We start from the raw sequence: 22,883 nt of genomic DNA, 5'->3' as shown, positions 1-22,883 counted from the left end.
GGTAAGAGCAGGTGTACACATCGGATCTCCATCCAGCCTCCTACACACATGGATTCAGCTCCCTATAGCCTAGTATCAGACCCTGACTGCACAGACGGGCACACTATGGGCACCCTTGCTGCTCCCCAGGGAGGCTAGGTGAGGCTGGCTGGGTGCCTCCCAGAGCGGGGAGGTGTGAGAGGAGGGATACATATGGTTGGCTGGCAGGGCTGCGAGCTGTGTATATAACAGCAGAGTCCCGGCCACTTCCGAGCAGACACACACAGTCCATAGATGCAGGCACAGAGCGCCCGGCTTACCAGGAGCTGCTGCTGAGCCTCGGCATACTGCACAACAGCCGGAGCAGGACCTACAGGTGGGTCACAAAGCACAGCACCCACTCTGGTGCCCTGTGCTCCTAGCTGGGCAATCCCTGGCTTCCATGACTTCCTAATATTCCTGACTTTGCCAGGCAGCTGGGGCTTGTGCCTGCCAGGCTACCACTGGTGGGGGGATGACAGTGTCATTGTGCAGCAGTCACCTTCCATCATCTTCTTCATCTATTTGCCTGTTGTAGCTTGTGCTGCCTCTCTGCCACATACTATTCCCATGACAGTGATCACAGTGAAGCAGAGCTGGGTTTATTTGCCACAACTCATCACAGTAACATTGTGCTTCCTGGGGATTTACATAGGACTGCAGCTAGACCTACTGCTTTCTTATAGTCCATTTACTCTTAGTTTCCCCTGTAAAACCGTAATGCTAGTTTGTATATTCCTTTTATGAGGTATTATTTATATTAGTTCTGATTATCCGCAATTATTGTGTGAGAATATGAAGAATATGACAATGCAGTGTGAAAGAGTTAAGGGAGAAACGCAGTTCTGCTCCATCTATAATCAGATCATTGACAGCAGCCAAGGAGAAAATGCTGGAGCAACATTGATTCAAGTTTTCCATTGTGTATTAGTGAGCTTGGGTTGACAAGCCATTATTAGCCCTCCTAATGGCTGGGCTTGTGACCTGTGAATGGCAGGTGGGCACCATAAAGGGCTGACAGGTGGGAGGCAGAAGAGACCTGATGCCATTTACCGGTGGCAGCCTGTGCTAGATATATATTATTATTTATTATTATTATTATTTTATTCTATTGAAGGCAACCATGGCCAATATTTGTTTATGGCCCCTTATCTGTATTGTAGTTGTATCTAAGCCCTACGCGCAGTTCATCGCCCAACAGCTGCCCATAGACCTAATAATTCTTCCTCCATTAGAGGAGCCACAGGGAAAACATGTAATAATATATTCCTGGAATAATTTTTTTCTTTGATTTACACTAAATCTTTATGTTTGCCACAAATGGGAGATTTTTTTTTTTACCAATTCGGTTGTTATTGTAGATTGGTTTGTTTCCAAAGATCTATCACTTAAAATAATCTTTATAGTTTGCTACAATACTATGCCAGTGTAAATACTTGCTATCCATCTTTCAGATTGTAATCTGGATGTTTTGGATTATTCTCGGATGATGGGTAAAACATTTTAATAATAATTGTGAATAACGCTTAATAGGGTTTACAAAGCGAGATCTGCAAAAATGTTACTAACGAATTGAGTCTGAAAATGCTTAAAATTTGCCTCATTGCATTAAAATAACTCAGTTATAAAGGCAGAGGGGAAAAATAGGCTGCAAGAGCAAACCTAAAAGGAATGAAATTATGCAGACGTTTACAAACAAACAAAAAAGATGATAAATGTCATACTGTGAAAATGGGAAAAGTATGAGAGGCTCAGAAAAGCATTGAAGAGCTGCATCTGGCACTTATAATGTTCTAAAGATAAAGATTCTTATAAGTCTCCTTTATGGACACAGCTGTATGTGCTTGTGACACCTAACGTTCCTGTATGGCCATATTACACAATATAAAGACATAGGGTACTGTTTTATCATGACTCATGAGAGGTTTAACTTAAAGGGATGCTCCAGCATCTAAAATGTATTTTCTAACTATCTATCTTTGCCCCCTAACCACTTTTGCAATTTGCTTTATTACAGAACACCCTACACTTTTCATAACTAGGTAAATGTCTTTTTTTTTTACTGTACTTCTGTGAGGTTTCATTTGAGAAGAGTCTCAAACATAATGTCATGGGAGGCTGGGGATGCAGCCATTCCCTGCAGAGTCCATCACCCCTCCTGGAACAGGACATCACAGGGGGCAACAATGCAGTTACTAGTTTCTTGCATCACCGCCCCCTTTGAAGATGTCCTGAGTGATAGAAGCTGTGGAAGAGGTGAGTGCAGCGCCAGCATTCTGCCTCAACCGCTGCCTCCGCCATAAATTGTAACTGAAAGAAAACATTGTCAGTGTTGGTGACAGAAGTAACTGACACCAGCGCCGCCCCACAGCTTCTACCACCGCCCTCAAATGAATCATCATCAGGGGGCAGGGCTGGTGTCACTCACACAGGTTCTATCACCAGCTGCTGATGACGATTCATTTGGGCCATGGTATCTTAAGGTTTCCATACACATTATATTGTCTGCCGAACATGTCAGTATTTGTGGGTTCAAATGATATTTGTCTAATGTGTATGAGAGCCGTAAGATATCATGGCCCAAATGCAATTGTTACCTCTGCATTCCCTTATGGATATCTACCACGATGTTTCTACTTTGTGCTGTGATGTAGAATAAAGGCCCCAAAATATCAGATAAAAGTCAACTGAACGCGCTAAGTTCGTTGGGTTGATGTCAAAGATAAACAATGAGCAGTTTCATTTATCTTCTGGAAGATAAGCTGCTTACACGACTTGTCTGGATGTTGCCTTCTCCACCCTCCTCATTGAGAGCACATGAACGTTTAAGCAAACCAAACATTCATGTGTATTGGGGAGAGGTAGTTGTTGACCAAAGAAGTGTTCGCCGAACAGCAGTTTTCTTCACAACCCAAAACCATAGGACCTTGTCCAGGGAGTTTCAAGGAGCAAATATTCTCCAGTACGGTGATGGAAATAATTATTTGATCCCTTGATGATTTTGTAAGTTTGCCCATTGACAAAGACGTGAGCAGTCTATCATTTTAAAGGTAGGTTAATTTTAACATTGAGAGATAGAATATCAAATATAAAATCCAGAAAATCACATTGTATAAATTTGTTTGCAGTGAGAAATAAGTATTTGATCCACTACCAACCACTAGGAGTTTTGGCTCCTACAGACTAGTTAGACGCTTCTAATCTACTCGTTACCTGCATTAAAGACAGCTGTCTTACATAATCACCTTTATAAAAGACTCCTGTCCATAGACTCAATTAATCAGTCAGACTCTAACTTCTACAACATGGGCATGACTTTCTAAGGATGTTAGGGACAAGATCATAGACCTGCACAAAGCTGGAATGGGCTACAAAACCATAAGTAAGATGCTGGGTGAGAAGGAGACAACTGTTGGTGCAATAGTAAGAAGAAATACAAAATGACTGTCAATCAACATCGATCTGGGACACCATGCAAAATCTCATCTCGTGGGGTATCCTTGAACATGAGGAAGTTGAGAGATCAGCCTAAAACTACACAGGGGGAACTTGCTAATGATCTCAAGGCAGCTGAGACCACAGTCACCAAGAAAACCATTGGTAACACATTATTCTGTAAAGGTTTAAAATCCTGCAGTGCCTGCAAGGTCCCCTTGCTGAAGAAGACACATGTGCAGGCCCGTCTAAAGGTACCGTCACATTTAGCGATGCTGCAGCGATCTAGACAACGATGTCGATCGCTGCAGCGTCGCTGTGTGGTCGCTGGAGAGCTGTCACACAGACAGCTCTCCAGCGACCAACTATGCGAAGTCCCCTGGTAACCAGGGTAAATATCGGGTTACTAAGCGCAGGGCTGCGCTTAGTAACCCAATGTTTACCCTGGTTACCAGTGCTAATGTAAAAAAAAAACAAACACTACATACTTACATTCCGGTGTCTGTCCCCCGTCACTGTGCTTTCCTGCACTGACTGTGAGCGCCGGCTGGCCGTAAAGCACAGCGGTGACGTCACCGCTGTAATCTGCTTTACGGCTGGCTGGCGCTGACAGTGCAGGGAAGCAGAACGCCGAGGGACGCGACAGACACAGGAATGTAAGTATGAAGTGTTTTTTTTTTTACATTTACACTGGTAACCAGGGTAAACATCGGGTTACTAAGTGTGGCCCTGCGCTTAGTAACCCGATGTTTACCCTGGTTACCAGTGAAGACATCGCTGAATCGGCGTCACACACGCCGATTCAGCGATGTCTGCGGGAGATCCAGTGACGAAATAAAGTTCTGGACTTTCTGCTCCGACCAACGATGTCACAGCAGGATTCAGATCGCTGCTGCGTGTCAAACACAACAATATCGCTATCCAGGACGCTGCAACGTCATGGATCGCTAGCGATATCGTTGTGAAGTTGGTCAGTGTGAAGGTACCTTAAGTTTTTCCAGTGAACACCTGGATGATTCTGAGAGTGATTGGGAGAAGGAGCTGTGGTCAGATGAGACAAAAATTGAGGTTTTTGGCATTAACTCAACTCACCATGTTTGGAGGAAGAGAAATGCTGCATATGACCCAAAGAACGCTGTCCTCACTGTCAAGCATGGAGGTGGAAACATTATGTTTTGGGGTTGTTTCTCTGCTAAGGGCACAGGACTACTACACCGCATCAATGGGGGAATGGATGGAGCCATGTACCGTAAAATCCTGAATGACAACCTACTCCTCTCGGCTAGGACATTAAAAATGGGGCGTGATTGGGTCTTCCAGCAAGACAATGACCCAAAACATATAGCCAAGGCAACAAAGGAGTGGCTCAAAAAGAAGCTCATTAGGGTAATGGAGTGGCCTAGCCAGTCTCCAGACCTTAATCCCATAGAAAACTTATGGAGGGAGTTGAAGCCCCGAGATGCCAAGCGACAGCCTTAAAATCTTAATGATGTAAAGTTGATCTGCAAAGAGGAGCTGACCAATATTCCTTCTGACATGTGCGCAAACCTCATCATTTACTACAAAAAACGTCTGACTGCTGTGCTTGAAAACAATGGTTTTTCCACCAAGTGTTAAGACTTGTTGGCCAGAGGGATCAAATACTTATTTCTCACTGCAAAATGCAAATACATTTACAGGTGCATCTCATAAAATTAGAATATCATCAAAAAGTTAATTTATTTCAGTTCATCAATACAAAAAGTGAAACTTGTATATTATATCGAGTGTATTATGTGTATGTGTATTATATAGTCATTACAAAAAGAGTGATCTATTTCAAATGTATATTTCTGTTAATGTTGATGATTATGGCTTCCAGCCAATGAAAACCCAAAAGTCATTATCTCAGCAAATTAGAATACTTTATAACACCAGCTTGAAAAAAAAAGATTTTTAAATCCGTAATGTTGGACTACTGAAATGTATGTACAGTAAATGCACTCAGTACTTGGTCAGGGCTCCTTTGGAATCAATTACTGCATCGATGCTGCATGGCATGGAGGCGATCAGTCTGTGGCACTGCTAAGGTGTTATGGAAGCCCAGGTTGTTTTGATAGCCTTCAGCTCGTTTGCATTGTTGGGTCTGGTGTCTCTCCTCTTCCTCTTGACAATACCCCACAGATTCTCTATGGGGTTAAAGGAACTCTGTCACCTGAATTTGGCGGGACTGGTTTTGGGTCATATGGGCGGAGCTTTCGGGTGTTTGATTCACCCTTTCCTTACCTGCTGGCTGCATGCTGGCTGCAATATTGGATTGAAGTTCATTCTCTGTCCTCCGTAGTACACGCCTGCGCAAGGCAAGATTACTTTGCGCAGGTGTGTACTATGGAGGACAGAGAATGAACTTCAATCCAATATTGCAGCCAGCATGCAGCCAGCGGGTAAGGAAAGGGTGAATCAAACACCCGTAAACTCCGCCCATATGACCCAAAACCAGTCCCGCCAAATTCAGGTGACAGGTTCCCTTTAAGGTCAGAGGAGTTTGTTGGCCAATCAAGCACAGTGATAGTGTTGTTTTTAAACCAGGTATTGGTACTTTTGGCAGTGTGGTCAGGGCCAAGTCCTGCTGGAGAATGAAATTTCCATGTCCAAAAGCTTGTCGGCAGATAGAAGCATGAAGTGCTCTAAAATTTCCTGATAGACTGTTGCGCTGACTTTGGCCTTGATAAAACACAGTGGACCTGCAACAGCAGATGACATGGCTCCTGAAACTATCATTGATTGTGGATACTTCACACTAGACCTTGGAAATCAAGGTCCCAGAGTCTGGAGGAATAATGGAGAGACAGACAATCCAAGCTGCTTTAGGTCAAGTGTGAGGTTTCCACAATCAGTGATGGTTTGGGGAGCCATGTCATTTGCTGGTGTAGGTCCACTGTGTTTATCAAGACCAAAGTCAGCGCAGCCATCTACCAGGAAATTTTGGAGCACTTCATTCCCTCTGCCGACAAGCTTTTTGGACATGGAAATTTCATTCTCCAGCAGTACTTGGCACCTGTCCACACTGCCAAAAGTACCAATACCTGGTTTAAAAACAACACCATCACTGTGCTTGATTGGCCAGCAAACTCGCCTAACAGTAAGCCCATAGATAATCTATGGGGCATTGTAAAGAGGAAGTTGAGACACCAGACCCAACAATGCAGAGGAACGGAAGACTGCTATCAAAGCAACCTGGGCTTCCATAACACTTCAGCAGTGCCATAGGCTGAACGCCTCCATTCCATGCCCTATTGATGCAGTAATTGATGCCAAAGGAGCCCCAACCAAGTATTAAGTACAATTATTGAATATACATTTCAGTAGGCCAAAATTTCGGATTTTAAAATCATTTTTTCAAGCTGGTGTTATAAAGTATTCTAATTTTCTGAGATAATGACTTTTGGCTTTTCATTGGCTGTAAGCCATAATCATCAACTTTAACAGAAATAAACACTTGAAATAGATCACTCTGTGTGTAATGACTCTATATAATATGAGTTTCACTTTACGTGTTGAATTGAAACAAATTAACTTTTTGATCATATTCTAATTTTGTGAGATGCATCTGTATATACTGTATTTTTCGGACTATAAGACGCACTTTTTTTCACCCTAAATTTGGGGGGGGGGGGAAATGGGGGTGTGTCTTATAATGCAGATATAGCTTACTGGAACTGTTGCTTCGGGCCATGATGAAGGGGTGTCCGGTGGTGCTTTGGGGTTGTCCGGCAGTGCTGCGGTGGGTTTTGCTGACATTATGTGAAAGGCCAGAGCCCCTGCAGTACCATGGTTTCTTATGTGGTGGGCTTTGGGAAAATGGCTGCCAGGGGGCGGCGCAGGTGGATATCTCAGCACTAAGATCTCCGGAGATGAGCGCCGAGAGCTCATCTCCCGAAATCTTGGTGCCGAGATATCCATCTGTGCATGTGCCGCCCTCCAGCAGCCATTTTCCCAGAGTCCACCAAATAGGAAACCATGGAACTGTGGGGACTCTGGCCTTTCACAAAATGTCGGCAGATCCTCCGCAGCATCGCCAGACACTCCTGCAGCACCATGCTGCACATCCGAACACCCCCTCATCCCAGCCTGCGGCTTGCCTCATCGCCCCACTCCTGCCTCCGCCAGCAGCAACCTTGGGACCCCGCTTCACCACAGCCACCACCCCGGTAAGCAGTAAGACGCATGGATTATAAGAAGCACCACCATTTTATTAAAAAAAAATAAAAATTTCCCATTTTTCTCCTCAAAATTTGGGGTGCATCTTAAAATCCGAAGCTTCATATAATCTGCAAAATACGGTAATTTATACAATTTGATTTTCTGGATTATATTTTTAATATTCTATCTCTTAATGTTAAAATTAACCTACCCTTAAAATTATAGACTGTTTATGTTTTGTCAGTGGGCAAACTTACAAAATCAACAAGGGATCAAATAATTAATTCCTTCACTGTATGTACTAAACTGCCACAGTTTTTGAACATATTAGAACCAATACAATTTTCCATGCTTTATAAATGGACATATATGAGAAGATTTTTTAATGGCCAAGAGTTGGTCACAGCTTGATTACTAAAGCACGCTGTGGGCCAAAACACTGCTTAGCTGATAGCAATCTTACTTCGAGTCAACCTTTGCCTGCTGCTTATCTCCCTGTAAATATGAAAGATTTGGCAATTGGCATTCCAACTGCAGGATCTTTCTCTTCCCCCAACATTATCTGTCAGGGGAAAAAGTCAGGTGGACCGCAAGTTAAGGGGGTATTCAATCAACTTTTACCTTAAACTAACCAATCAATGTTGCAGGCAACAGGGTATTCTCTTAAATAGTGATTTCCATCTTTCGGCAATCCCATAGAGAAGGAATGGAGCCGTGGTGCATATGTTCAGCCACTGCCCCATTCAGATGGGGAGACCCATTCTTGGGGTCCCATTGGTCTAACTCTTATCAATCAGCATGTTATCACCCATTCTATAGATAGGTGATGCCTTCTAAAGTGTAGCATCGGTGTCCCTGCACTCTGCTCCTCTTTCCTCACTCACCGCCGCAACCCCTGTCTTCCTCCTGCTACCTTGGCGGTGGCTGCCTGGGAAACACGCACTGTGCTTGGGGTACGCTACCTCCCTCTTAAAGAGGCCGAGCGTGCCATCCCAAAGTGCTCCCAGCCAATAGCTGGGGAACACTTACTATTTAAGGCACCCACTCCAGCATGAAGGTGCCTGAGCAATGTGGTTAGTCTGTCCTTGGCACGCTTGCTAGTTGTCAGGTTCTCTACTACCTACCAGTCAGTCTACCTGTCCAGTACCTGTCTGCCAATACTTGCATGCCTATCTATATTTCAGTGATACCAGCCCGCACCTGCCAGTGCTCTTCTGTATACCAGACGATTCGCTCTGCACCTGCCAATGGTTATTCCTGACAGTTCATTCCGAACCTGCCAGTGCTTTCTGTATAACAACAGTACCTGTCAGCATCCTTGGGCCCTGTTTTCCTGGCGTGCCTTGCTGTATTAGCTGTACACTCCTACTGGGCCGTTCCAGCTTCTTGTCCCCTGGGGGGCAGCTGCCGTGCATTCGTTTTCTGTCCTAGAGTAGCACCTGGTGTTGATCGGGACCTATATATAACCCCACCATCAGGGACTCTAGTGAAAACTCAGGTGCTTACCCAGTCACACCCCTCCAAGTTGTCCTCGGACCACAGTACAGTGGTTCCACCCTCCTCGTTACATAAAGATGGCAAAAAATGATGCCAGAAATAGGCTCCTGAAAAAAAAAATCCTGTACCTAGCAGCAATTTGACTGAAAGTAAGAACAGGCTACTGGAAAAACCTACAATTACCAACATACATATTGTCAACCACTGCCAGCTGTGACTTCCAAATAAAAACAAGACACTTCATATAAAATAATAATAAAAATGAAAGAACAAAAATATAGAGACAAACAAAACACTTTATTGCGGACCTTTCACTGGATTTTTTTTTTATGCCGAGTACTTCATCTATTGATTCTGGAACCCTTCAATAAGCTGGGCATATACCACAGAATTTTCTGTGGGAATTACTTTTCTCCTCTGAGAATTGCCAACCAAAAAATGGTCATGTCATAGAGGGGACAAGTAAACTCCTACTGAGAAGGTCACAGCTGCAGTCAGGCTCAGCTTCTTTTACTGAGACAAGGTTTGTCTCATATGAACACGCTGAGAACGCTGCATTTGCCTTGATTTGTTTGGCCAATATCATAGAATCATAGAATGTTAGAGTTGGAAGGGACCTCCAGGGTCATCATGTCCAACCCCCTGCTCAATGCAGGATTCACTAAACCATTTGAGACAGATGTTTGTCGAACCTATTTGAAGTCTTCCATTGAAGGAGAATTCACCAACTCTTGTAGCATCCTGTTCTACTCATTTATCACATTCACTGTCAACATTTTTTTCTAATACTATTCTGTATCTTCTCCTTTTCAGTTTCATTCAATTGCTTCTCGTGTTTCTGTGAGGTGGCCAGGGCGGTAGTCATGGTGAGGGGCTGCTGTACTGGCATCCTGCAAATGAAATAGAATGTCCTGTCTGTTGTGTGGTGTGGGAGTATTACACAACTCACGTTTGCGTTTGCTGATCCCATAATTTCTTCTCTGGACGATATCACACATTCGGGAAGTGGTAACAGGTTCGCTTTAAACTAAAAAATCAAGTGAATGGTTCTCTTTTACATGGACTTGTGTTTTACAATATGGATGACCCTTCAACCATTAACTACACTGAACAAAAATATAAACGCAACACATTCGTTTTTGCTCCCATTTTTCATGAACTGAACTCAAATATCGAAGACTTTGGATATACTGCTAAATTCTCTGAAGTGCCTTTGGAGATGGCTTATGGTAGAGTAATGAACATTCAATTAACAGACAGCAGATCTGGTGGACATTCCTGCAGTCAGTATGCCAATCGCACGCTCTCTCAAAACTTCTGTGGCATTATGCTGTGTTATAAAACTGCAAATTTTATCGTGGCCAGCCACCTGTGCAATAATCATGTTGTCTAATCAGCAGCTTGATATGCCATACCTGTCAGATGGATGGATTTTCTTGGCAAAGGAAAAGAGCTCACTAACAGATTTAGACAAATTTGTTAACAATGAGAGAAAAATGCATTTTGTGTAGATACAACCCCTGGCAAAAGTTATGGAATCACTGGCCTTGGAGGATGTTCATTCAGTTGTTTAATTTTGTAGAAAAAAGCAGATCACAGACATGGCACAAAACTAAAGTCATTTCAAATGGCAACTTTCTGGCTTTATTAAGAAATACTAAAAAAGATCAAGAACAAAAAATGTGGCAGTCAATAATGGTTTCCATTTTTTTTGAACCAAGCATAGGGGAAAAATTATGGAACTGCTGTGATCCTGCTGGGTCTTGTGTTATGTGGTTAGGTATGTGCTGAAACATGGTCTGCTCATACGACAGCTGCTGGGCAGGGAGGGGTGAGCAAAAGTGTAAGGCCGGAGTCACACTACAGCGAGATACGGCAAAGTCTCGCAGGTTAAAAACAAGCTCTGGCACCGGAACTAAAGAGCGAAGCGTGCAGCTCCATGTATTGCTATGCGGCCGCACGCTCCACTCTGGAGTTCCGGCGCCAGAGCTTGGTTTTAACCTGCGAGACCCGGCCGTATCTCACTGTGTGTGATCCCGGCCTAACACAGATATTACAGCATGGGATCACAGCTGATTCTTTTTCTGAAGCAAAACATCTCGCATCTCGAATAATTAGCGATCCCCTCCTGTAATGTCTGTATACTGCCTGGCATCCTCCCCTGCCCAGGAGATGTGGTATGATCAGACCATGTTCCTGCAGACACAGCCATTACACAGCACACAGCAGGGGCACATGCATAAGATTATCTCAGCACAGGAGCTTTTTTTTAAAACCTATCTAATTGTGGAATTTTTCATTATTCCAAGATCTATTGATTTAAAATGTTGATCAAAATTAACTTTGTGGGAAAACCCCCTTTAAAAAGAAGGCATATGAAGGTGAGAATATTATGGAGTACTTTACCTCTTACTAATACTAGCCATCTCAGGGGCAAGTTGTGGCACAAGGGATTAGAATAAAAACTGGTGGGCCCCTTCTGTCTTTCTCTCCTTGCTCAGAATATTGTCCTTTAAACTTTTTAAATATGAAATTAGTGTATTATTAGTTAAATAAAATTATGAAAATTGTCCTAAAACAAAATAAAAGATAAGTTTGTATCCAGGATACCAAATCTAAAGAAAATGCTTTGCGATCTATTACTTTTTTAACAGCATTCCCATTTCTATTTCTAATATAAAATGTTACAACAGAAGAAAACTGCAAAAACAAAAATAAAGCAAATGTACTGTATTAGAGCAACATCCAGTGGATTATGACTAGAGATGGGGAAACCATTTTTGCTTGAAAGAGACACTAATCCTAAAGTCTGTTGTCTACATTTGTTGGGTAGGTGAATGAGATCTACTGTTACCAGTGAATAGTGGTTTCAGGTTGGAGAGAATCCAATTGTAGGGTTCTGCTATGTGATTCCTCATGTACTGTAATTCCAGAAAAGAATATCTGACATAGGGATAGCTGAGGTCACTATATACGTGAGGATAGATTTGTACAACCACAATGATACAGCAAGTCGTTAACGCTCAAGAGACATGCCTGTATGTGTAGCAATAAGGTTTGTTGAAACCTTGATAGTTTCTAACATCGCTTTTTTTTTTTTTTGCTCCTCTCTTTCAGACTTGCCTTCTAGTGATGAGCAAGTGTGCTCGTTACTCGAGTTTTCCGAGCATTCTCGGGTGATCTCCGAGTATCTTGGGTGTGCTCATAGAATGTGTTTGTGTCCCTGCAGCTGCAAGATTTGCGGCTGCTAGATAGCCTGAATACATGTGGGAATTCCCTAGCAAACAGGCAATCCGTGCATGTGCTCAGGTTGTCTAACATCCGCAAATCATGCAGCTGCGGAGACACAAACATTCTATGAGCACACCCAAGATACTCGGAGATCACCCGAGAATGCTCGGAAAACTTGAGTAACGAGCACACTCGCTCATCACTATTGCTTACTAATGACCGGCACATGCCTGTTTACACACGGCAATGTAAGCCTATTTTTAGACCAAAAAAAGTGTAATTACCAGCAAGCAAACCAATTCTTGCCTATAGCACAGCTACAGCAAGTGTTTACACTGAAAATAATTGCTAACTTTTCCACGATTTTGTCATCAATTTTTTAGTTAGCAATGCATCTATTGTCAACCATTTAGGACTCTTTGGCCCCAATTTATTAAGACTAGTATTTTGTACACCAGTCCTAATGAGGGGCATTCAGGAATAAAAAAAACCTTTTTCATTAAGAGGCGTACCCCACTTAATGAATTTGGCACATCTTATTCCTCGTGCCCCTCACCAGAAAGTAACATCAGTGACTGAAGTAACATTTCTGGCATTAAGTAGACAGTAACTTTTAATGAATTTTTCTTGAGATGGGTTTTGCCAAAAGTTGCAACATTCTTAAGCAACTTTGTGTGGTGCAAACCTTTTACTAAACCTTAAGATGTGTTACTCCAGAATTTAGTCAAAAACCTTCGTGAATATGGGCCTTGGATTTTATGTTTAATTTTTAGTCAATATGACAATGCTTTACATGAAAACCATCCCATTTAAATTTTCCTCACATGTCTTCAGTACTGAGAACCTACATTAACCACTTCACGGCATGTGCCGTACATGTATGGTGCATGTTGGTTCTCCCCTTTTGATGTGGGCTCTGGCGCTGAGCGTGCATCTTTTCTTGCACATGTCAGCTGATTTAATTAGCTCACATGTGCCCCTAACAGCCACAGGTGGAATCATAATCCACCCATGGCTGTTAACATGTTAAATACTGCTGTTAATCTCTGATAGCGGCATTTAACATGCTTGCGCCATGAGCGTGTCACAAACCATGCCCGTGTCACATTACCGGGGGTCGCCGATGGGTTAGCATGACAACCTGAGGTCTGCAGGAAATCCCTGTGGTTGTCAGAGCCGGATAGCTATGAGCGCTGCCTCGTGATCAGCTCTCATAGCAAGTAAGTATTTCTGCTGCACAGAGCAGGGCTGCAGGACAAGCAATCGGATGATTGTAGCTTCCAATGGAGACTACTGAAACTGGTAAAAAGCAAATAAAAATGTTTTTAGAAATATTAAATATATATATATATATGTGTCAAAACTCCAGAATTAAGTTTTTTTGGTCGACGCAACATTGTATTAAAATGCAGTAACAGGCGACCAAAAGATCATATGTGCACCAAAATGGTATCAATACAAACATCAGCTCGGCGCGCAAAAAACCCTCTCACCTAGCTCCAGACTTCATCAGTTTTTGCATTTAGTGAATATGGTAAAAAAAACAAACAAAACAAATCAAAACAAAAAAAAATTGTGGAATTGCACTTTTTTTTGCAATTTCACCACACTTGGAATTTTTTTTCTGTTTTCCAGCACATTATATGGTAAAATCAATTGTGTCGTTCAAAAGTACAACTCGTCCCGCAAAAAACAAGCCCTCACATGGCTGTATTGATGGAAAAATAAAAGTTACGGCTCTGGGAAGAAGGGGAGCAAAAAAGACATGGAAAAAAAAATGGAAAATGTTCCGGGGTGAAGAGGTTAGGATTAGATATATAAGCATTTACTCTTAGCAGCTCCACTAAGGCTATATTCACACTAATGTTTTGACATTTTGTTTGTTGCATTTTTATAATAAACAAATTAATGTAAAAAAAGGATCCATTGCATAACTGGTACAAATGGAAGCAGAGAAACCTCACTGGCTATTATGGGTCCATCTAGGTTCCGCTGTTTTTAGAAAGGAAGAAAAAGAACCAGTTGCATGAAGGAACACAAGACAGACCCCGTACTAATCAATGCAGGGCCGGCTCCATGTTTTTGAGGGCCCCGGGCGAAAGAGTCTCAGTGGGCCCCCCTTTAACACATACCCCGATTCATGATCGCATATAAACACAGCCATGTAGTATATAACACTGCCCACATAGTATATAGCAGCCATGTAGTATATAGCAGCCCAAGTAGCATATAGCAGCCCACGTAGTATATAGCAGCGCAGCCCACATAGTATATAGCAGCGCCACTCACTCATGCACTGGTAGGACTAGGAGCTCCTCCTGAATCTGCCTCATAACTTCAGCAGCACGGCAGCCAGCCAGGGGCGGAGATCAGAGCAGAGAACGTGCACTCTCCCCCCACAAACAATGTCACGCTGGCTGCCTTCTCTTAACCCCTATGTGTGCCTGCCTGGCTGCACTCACTGAGTGATAAGATGCTTGTGTCAGAGCTGGCACATAGGGGTTAAGAGAACGCAGCCAGCAGTGACTTTGTAGGCGGAGAGAGCATGTTATCTCCTGCTCTGCTCTCCCAGCTGTATCTATGACAGCATGAGTGGGCCCCCCTCTCTCCCCAGGGCCCCGGCATTTGGGGAGCTGACGCCGGCCCTGATCCTTTTTGCATCAGTTGCCTAATGCATCTTTTTTTTTTTCATTTCCTAGAAATGGAACAGACAAATAGAATGTGAAAACTGTTACAAGAGTAGTGTAAGCACAGCCTTAGGCCGGGATCACACACAGCGAGATACGGCCGAGTCTCGCAGGTTAAACACAAGCTCTGGCACCGGCACTCCGGAGCGGAGCGTGCAGCCGCATAGCAACACATGGAGCCAAATGCTCCGCTCCGGAGTGCCGGTGCCAGAGCTTGTGTTTAACCTGCGAGACTCGGTTGTATCTCGCTGTAGTGACTCTGGCCTTAGGCCGGGTACACATTGCGTTAGCAGCAGCCCGTTCAGCACATACGCTAACGGGCTGCTGCTAACGCAAGTGCCGACGATATATCGCGCTAGCGCAGATAGAGCATCTGCTAGCTCCATCTGTGCTAGCAGTGGCGGACCCGGAAACGCTGCAGCCCGCGTCTTGGAGTCCGTCACTCAATGACGGCACATCCCTAGCGTACACCCATTGTGGGCGTGCGCTAGCGATGCGTCTGACATTGCAGTCAATGGCAGCCGTAACGGACTATGTTACACCGCGTTTATGCCGCGGTGTAACGTAGTCCGTCTAACGGACACCATTAACGCAATGTGAACCCAGCCTTAGTCGCACTTGCAACTGCTGCCATTCATTTTTCTTAGGTTTAGATTGCATATAGAGTAGTGTGTACGATAAAGTGCGAGAGAGAACAGTTTGAGACACCAGTTCATTTGCTTTTTTTACTGACTCACTATTTACGGCAGGGGTATAATTCATGTTCACAGAGAGACTTGTGAAGCACAATAGTACAAGGTCTGCACACTTGACAGATTTCTAGGTATGTTGCATTGTATCCATTGTTTGCTGCAACCTGCAGATCATTACTGTACATTTCATGTTGGAAAGTGCGGTTTGTAAGTAGAGGCAAATCGGCAAGTCTGATCTATATAACCTCATGAAACAAGTGCTAAAGTGGTGTCAGATTTGATTTATTAGACAAGCAGTCTCACCCATGCTCCGCCAATTTTGGTGAATGTTATAAGCAACTGGCAGTTGCACAAACATTTTTACATTTGCTGTAGGGATGCACAAATCCGAGCAAGAAAATTTGGAGTCCGTTACTGAACCCCGACAACAGACTTTTTATTGTAAATCCGGTTTCCTGTTCGTATTCGGCAGTCTAATAAAGCTCATTGAAAGGCGGCAGTGTAGCTAATTAACGTGCTTTCAGACTGTGGGCACTTAAGGAGCCATCACAGCCATGACAAGTAGCTATCTTTAGTGTAGGGATGGGACACAGCTGGACTGAGGGACAGATTCTGACTGCGCTGTGCGTACTCTGCACCCCTCACCTGTGGCAGTACTGTCCTTTAACCCCTTTCTGCCAGCTGACGGAATAGTACGTCAGCTGGCAGATCCCCTGCTTTGAGGTGGGCTCCGGCGGTGAGCCCACCTCAAAGCCGCGACATGTCAGCTGTTTTGTACAGCTGACATGAGCGCGAGCGGAATCGCGATCCGCCCACGCCCATTCACTAGTTAAATGCCGCCGTCAAGCACTGACAGCGGCATTTAACTAGCGTGCGCGGCCGGAAGTGCTCGCACCGCTGACCCCCGTCACATGATCGGGGGCCAGCGGTGCATTGCCATAACAACCAGAGGTCTCCTTGAGACCTCTATGGTTGTTGATGGCCGATTGCTTTGAGTGCCACCCTGTGGTCGGCGTTCAAAGTACACCTGCATTTCTGCTACATAGAGGTGATCTGTACTTCACCTCTATGTAGCAGAGGCGATCGTGTAGTGCAGAGGTCCCCAATGTTTCTGACCTTGAGAGCCACATTCAGCTCTGAGAGAGGGTCGTGAGCCATATCCAGCCTTGAGAGAGGGTCGCGAGCCACATTCAGCTCCCGCCCCCCTCAGACAATGGTAACCAAACAAAAAACAAGTGTGAGATTGCACTTTTTTTGCAATTTCATCACACTTGGAATTTTTTTTCCCGTTTTCTGTTACATGGCATGGTAAAACCAATGGTATTGCTCAAAAGTACATCTCGTCCCGCAAAAAATAAGCCCTCACATGGCCATATTGACAGAAAAATAAAAAAGTTATGGCTCTGGGAAGGAGGGGAGCGAAAAACGAAAATGAAAAAACGGAAAAAGCTCCGGGGGTGAAGGGGTTAAGCTGCTGTGTGTACTCTGCACCCCTCACCTGTGGCAGTACTGTCCTTTAAGCTGCTTTGTGTACTCGGCAGCCATATTTGTGGGAGTACTGTCCTTTAAGCTGCTTTGTGTACTCGGCAGCCATATTTGTGGGAGTACTGTCCTTTAAGATGCTGTTTAATTTTCTAGTAGTCTGAGAAACAAATTGGCATCAACTGTCTCGTTGCCATTCCTATGCCCAAAAAATAATTTTTCTGGACTAGTGTGTTTTTTAGTAGTCTGGGAAACATACAGCACCACCATGTAATAGCATACATATTTGCAGGAGCCATCATTACAACAACATGGTAGAAGAGTACGTGTCCACACGTCTCCACATACTAACAGATGGGTCTGTCCCATTTTACTTCTGGGTCTCCAAAGTAGGTTACTTTCACACTGGCGTTTTTTTTAATACGTCGCAATGCGTCGTTTAGGGGAAAAAACGCATCCTGCAAAGTTGTTTGCAGGATGCGTTTTTGCCCCATAGAGTTACATTACCGACGCATTGCGACGTATTGACACACGTCGCAACCATCTTGCGACGGTTGCACCGTGTTGTGGAGGACCGCCGGGAGCAAAAAACGTTAAATGTAAAGTTTTTTGCAGCCGACAGACCGCTTTTTCCGACCGCGCATGTGCGACCGTAACTCCGCCCCCACCTCCCCGCACCTCACAATGGGGCAGTGGATGCGCCGGAGAAATGCATCCGCTGCACCCGTTGTGCGGCACAACAAACGCTAGCGTCGGAATCTCGGCCCGACGCAATGCGACGGGCCGAATCCGACACTAGTGTGAAAGTAGCCTTAGACACATGGCTTGAGCCTGGGCCGTATTTAGAGTTTGTGCTGCCCCAGGCACTTTTAGTGCTGCCTCCCCCATTGGTATGACTTAGGGCTCATACTCACATGCAAGAAACTCGGATGAGTGTCACATGTCAATACCCGGCACTGAGATCGGAGCCTGTGGCCGCATAGCAGTACACACTCCGCTCCTGAGTGCCAGGTATTGATGTGCGACATTCATCCATGTTTCTCACATGCGAGTATGAACCCTAATGCAGACACTGTCGGCAGTGACTTAGGCTACTTTCACATTAGGGATTTTTGCCATTCGCCACACACATACTTGCAGCCACACACACACACACACACATATACAGCTACACACACACAGCTCCGCACACACATACTGTATATATACAGCTCCGCACACATACACACACACACACACATATATACAGCTCTGCACACACATATATACAGCTCCGCACACACACATATATACAGCTCCGCACACACACATATATACAGCTCCGCACACACACATATATACAGCTCCGCACACACACATATATACAGCTCCGCACACACATATATACAGCTCCGCACACACACATATATACAGCTCCGCACGCACACATATATACAGCTCCGCACACACACACATATGTATACAGCTCTGCACACACACATATATACAGCTCCGCACACACCCACACACAGCTCCGCTCACACACATACAGCTCTGCACATACATACGCACATACAGCGCCGCCACACATATAGCTCTACACACACTCATACAGCTCCACTCACTCACAGCTCCGCACACACAGCTCTGCGCACACTCACACATACCTCACCGCCGCCCACACACACACAGTTCTGCACACACACACATCTCCACACACATACAGCTCTGCTGCCCACACGCACACACACACACACACACACACACACACACACACACACACACATACATACAGCCCCACACACATACCGCTCCGCACACACACACACAGCACCACACACACATACATACAGCTCCACGCACGCACACACACACCAGCACTGGCAGTGTTTGCTCCCAGGACCCAGAGAGTGAGTGGGGGTGTATTATACTCCACCCCGACCACTCACTCTCTGGGTCCGTCTGCCGGGAGCAAAGATCGAACATTAGGGCTGCTGACTGTGTTTTCATGGCTCCTCCAGCCTCAGGCACTACAGGCACAAAGGAGGCTCAGGAATGTGAGGGAAGGGAAGGGGTGAGGACTGTGAGGTGAGTCACAGACAGAGCCATGCAGCAGGCAGCGCTCGGGCAGGAGCAAGGAGGGAGATCATTAGACAGAGACAGTGTACACTACTCTGCATGTACTGCTCTACTGTCTGCGAGTCTTCCAGGCCAGCAATGTGAATTCAGGACATGACCCAGGGTCAGGACACAGGGCACCTGTTGTGAATTCTGTGGTCGAGCTCCCTCCTGTGGTCACAAGTGGTACTTCGGCTGATTCTGTCTATGGGCTTCCGTTGGTGGATGTGAATGGTACTGCGGCTTCTGAGTTTCCTTCCTCAGGTGATGAGGTTAGGTCGTTAGGTGCTGCTCTATTTAACTCCACCTAGTGCTTTGATCCTGGCCTCCAGTCAATGTTCTAGTATTGGTCTTGCTTCCTCCTGGATCGTTCCTGTGGCCTGTCTGCTCAGCATAAGCTAAGTTCTGCTTGTGTTACTTTGGTTTGCTATATTTTCTGTCCAGCTTGCTATATTGGTTTTTCTTGCTTGCTGGAAGCTCTGAGACGCAGAGGGAGCACCTCCGTACCATTAGTCGGTGCGGAGGGTCTTTTTGCCCCTCTGCGTGGTTGTTTGTAGGTTTTTGTGTTGACCGCAAAGCTATCTTTCCTATCCTCGGTCTATTCAGTAAGTCGGGCCTCACTTTGCTAAATCTATTTCATCTCTGTGTTTGTATTTTCATCTTAACTCACAGTCATTATATGTGGGGGGCTGCCTTTTCCTTTGGGGAATTTCTCTGAGGCAAGGTAGGCTTATTTTTCTGTCTTCAGGCCTAGCTAGTTTCTCAGGCTGTGCCGAGTTGCATAGGGAGCGTTAGGCGCAATCCACGGCTACCTCTAGTGTGGTATGATAGGATTAGGGATTGCGGTCAGCAGAGTTCCCACGTCTCAGAGCTCGTCCTATGTTTTTTGGTTATTGTCAGGTCACTTGGTGTGCTCTGAACTTCAAGGTCCATTGTGGTTCTGAATTACCTATTCATAACAGTACTGGAGGCCCAAAGTACTATGCTTCTCAATAGAGGGAAAAAAGAAGTTCTGAGACCATTTTTTTTTCTTTGCACTGTGTTTTGCCTTTTTTTTCCCCTAGACATTTGGGTGGTTCAGGACACAGGTGTAGTGATGGACATTAAAGGTCTGTCTTCATGTGTGGATCATCTCACTGCAAGAGTACAAAATATTCAAGACTTTGTGGCTCAGAATTCTTTGTTAGAACCAAGAATTCCTATTCCTGATTTGTTTTCTGGAGATAGAGCTAAATTTCTGAGTTTCAAAAATAATTGCAAACTGTTTCTGGCGTTGAAACCTCGTTCCTCTGGTGACCCAGTTCAACAAGTTAAGATCATTATTTCTTTATTACGTGGCGACCCTCAAGACTGGGCATTTTCCCTTGCGCCAGGAGATCCTGCATTATGTAATATTGATGCGTTTTTTCTGGCGCTCGGATTACTGTACGATGAACCTAATTCAGTGGATCAGGCAGAGAAAAATTTGCTGGCTCTGTGTCAGGGTCAGGATGAGATAGAGATTTATTGTCAGAAGTTTAGAAAGTGGTCCGTGCTCACTCAATGGAATGAATGTGCGCTGGCAGCTATTTTCAGAAAGGGTCTCTCTGAAGTCCTTAAGGATGTCATGGTGGGATTTCCTATGCCTGCTGGTCTGAATGAGTCTATGTCTTTGGCCATTCAGATCGGTCGACGCTTGCGTGAGCGTAAATCTGTGCACCATTTGGCGGTATTATCTGAGCATAAACCTGAGCCTATGCAGTGCGATAGGACTTTGACCAGAGCTGAAAGGCAGGAACACAGACGTCAGAATGGGCTGTGTTTCTACTGTGGTGATTCCACTCATGCTATCTCCGATTGTCCTAAGCGCACTAAGCGGTTCGCTAAGTCTGCCACCATTGGTACGGTACAGTCGAAATTTCTTTTGTCCGTTACTTTGATCTGCTCTTTGTCTTCCTATTCTGTCATGGCATTTGTGGATTCAGGCGCTGCCCTGAATTTGATGGACTTGGAGTTTGCTAGGCGCTGTGGATTTGTCTTGGAGCCCTTGCAGTGTCTTATTCCATTGAGAGGAATTGATGCTACGCCTTTGGCCAAGAATAAGCCTCAGTGTTGGACCCAGCTGACCATGTGCATGGCTCCTGCGCATCGGGAGGTTATTCGCTTTCTGGTGTTGCATAATCTGCATGATCTGGTCGTGTTGGGGTTGCCATGGCTACAAGTCCATAACCCAGTATTAGATTGGAAATCAATGTCTGTGTCCAGCTGGGGTTGTCAGGGGGTACATGGTGATGTTCCATTTCTGTCTATTTCATCATCCACCCCTTCTGAGGTCCCAGAGTTCTTGACTGATTACCGGGATGTATTCGATGAGCCCAAGTCCAATGCCCTACCTCCTCATAGGGATTGTGATTGTGCTATCGAGTTGATTCCTGGTAGTAAGTTTCCTAAGGGTCGACTGTTTAATTTATCTGTACCTGAGCACACCGCTATGCGGAGTTACGTAAAAGAATCTTTGGAGAAGGGTCATATTCGCCCGTCGTCATCGCCATTGGGAGCAGGGTTTTTTTTTGTGGCCAAGAAGGATGGTTCGCTGAGACCTTGTATTGATTACCGCCTTCTAAATAAAATCACGGTCAAATTTCAGTACCCCTTGCCGCTGCTATCTGATTTGTTTGCTCGGATTAAGGAGGCTAGTTGGTTCACCAAGATAGATCTTCGTGGTGCATATAATCTTGTGCGTATTAAACGGGGCGATGAATGGAAAACTGCATTTAATACGCCCGAGGGCCATTTTGAGTACCTAGTTATGCCATTCGGACTTGCCAATGCTCCATCAGTATTTCAGTCCTTTATGCATGACATCTTTCGAGAGTACCTGGATAAATTCCTGATTGTATACTTGGATGATATTTTGGTCTTCTCGGATGATTGGGAGTCTCATGTGAAGCAGGTCAGAATGGTGTTCCAGGTCCTGCGTGCTAATTCTTTGTTTGTGAAGGGATCAAAGTGTCTCTTTGGTGTTCAGAAGGTTTCATTTTTGGGGTTCATTTTTTCCCCTTCTACTATCGAGATGGACCCTGTTAAGGTCCAGGCCATTTATGATTGGACTCAGCCGACATCTCTGAAGAGTTTGCAAAAGTTCCTTGGCTTTGCTAATTTTTATCGTCGCTTCATCTGTAATTTCTCTAGTATTGCTAAACCATTGACCGATTTGACCAAGAAGGGTGCTGATGTGGTCAATTGGTCTTCTGCTGCTGTGGAAGCTTTTCAAGAGTTAAAGCGTCGTTTTTCTTCTGCCCCTGTGTTGTGTCAGCCAGATGTTTCGCTTCCGTTCCAGGTCGAGGTTGATGCTTCTGAAATTGGAGCGGGGGCTGTTTTGTCGCAAAGAGGTTCTGATTGCTCGGTGATGAAGCCATGCGCCTTCTTTTCCAGGAAGTTTTCGCCTGCTGAGCGAAATTATGATGTTGGCAATCGAGAGTTGCTGGCCATGAAGTGGGCATTCGAGGAGTGGTGTCATTGGCTTGAAGGAGCTAAGCATCGCATGGTGGTCTTGACTGATCACAAGAACTTAACTTATCTC

The 22,883-nt window shown here is 44.8% G+C and overlaps 1 protein-coding gene across 1 annotated transcript in view; it reads left to right on the top strand.

The window, feature by feature from the left end:
- Window positions 1–256: 256 nt before the first annotated feature.
- Window positions 257–22,883, top strand: part of C2CD4C (C2 calcium dependent domain containing 4C) — an 83,907-nt gene continuing 61,280 nt past the window's right edge. Inside the window, exon 1 of the mRNA XM_069767818.1 lies at window positions 257–355. The gene's annotated coding sequence lies outside the window, so the exon portion shown is untranslated. The remainder of the gene's footprint in view (window positions 356–22,883) is intronic.

This window comes from Ranitomeya imitator, chromosome 1 (assembly GCF_032444005.1).
Source record: "Ranitomeya imitator isolate aRanImi1 chromosome 1, aRanImi1.pri, whole genome shotgun sequence".
Lineage (NCBI taxonomy): Eukaryota > Metazoa > Chordata > Amphibia > Anura > Dendrobatidae > Ranitomeya > Ranitomeya imitator.
This window is presented reverse-complemented; position numbering and strand designations above follow the sequence as displayed.